The sequence below is a fragment of the Rousettus aegyptiacus genome, unplaced genomic scaffold (assembly GCF_014176215.1).
Source record: "Rousettus aegyptiacus isolate mRouAeg1 unplaced genomic scaffold, mRouAeg1.p scaffold_m13_p_11, whole genome shotgun sequence".
Classification (NCBI taxonomy): Eukaryota; Metazoa; Chordata; class Mammalia; order Chiroptera; family Pteropodidae; genus Rousettus; species Rousettus aegyptiacus.
In genome coordinates this window covers 67532485-67533673 of record NW_023416286.1, presented here as the reverse complement: position 1 = coordinate 67533673, position 1189 = coordinate 67532485, and positions in this window count along the sequence as shown.

Sequence of the window (1189 nt, the reverse complement as noted above, 5' to 3'; positions counted from 1 at the left end):
TTTCATAATAAAATTCCACCACAAAATATATGTGTAATTAATTCTAAAATAATAATTTTGTTATTTAAGTTGTTCTTAAAATGCAAAATCTTAAATATTAATGTTTTTGACATCAGCTTTGTTGCAAGGTATCTTAAAATCATCAGCACTTTACGGTTTATAAAATGTTAGATTATATTTTATACAGTAGCAAGGAATATCATCCCAATACAACCTTTTCATTTTGAGCTAGAGATGAAGTCATTCTAAACTTACAATTGCATTAAATGCTAACATCTAAACTAATTTCCAAAATGTCAAACTGGTTCTTTTCTAAAGGCTGTTGTAGACTACTGTATAAAAAAAAAAAAAAAAAAAAAAGTGTTTTTACTATCAATCATCTTTTGGAGATTTTCTTATACTAGAAATAAATGAGCAAGCATAAATATAATTTACTATGAATATAGGTGATAATTTATAAATACCTTTGAATTTTTTTCTTCAAATTTAGCTATCGATTATATTCTCATTTATATGGTTTGTTGCTCTGTGAAACTGATGAGTTATTTATAATATATACTACATTTATAATAATAAAACCTTAAAGAAAAATATTGAAATAAAATTAATTATATTTAAGAAGATAATTCTCAATCCATACATCCATGAAAAAAATTGCTTATTAATATTTCCTTTGCAGATTATGATTGAAGAAGATAATAAAACTCCAATAACATATATTCTTCTGGTTCTGCTGGTGTAACAAAATATTTAGGACAAGTCTACTGTGACATATTAAATGTGCAGAACTAGTACAATCTTAGATAAGCTAGTCAAGATTTATTTTGATAATTAAATTATAGTAACCATCTATTTATTTTTAGTTCTCTTCATTGTGTTACACAAAATTGATTAAAGAGATAGATTAGTTCACAGCTTGCAGAGGGATAAATGATTGGAAACTTGAATGGTAAAACAAAACAAATATTTGGACAAATAAAAGAACACAAAGACTTTAAGAAAGCTATCCACAAGATTATGTACAAGATCCATTTAGCTAATAATTCCATCCATGCTTTCTAATTTTCATTTATAAAAAATGAATTAAATATGCAAAATAAATATATAAAATACTTTATTTTTGTAATTTAAATTCTAAACCATATATTTTGTGGCAAAGCCTTTTGAAGAATCATAAATAGTTGTTTCA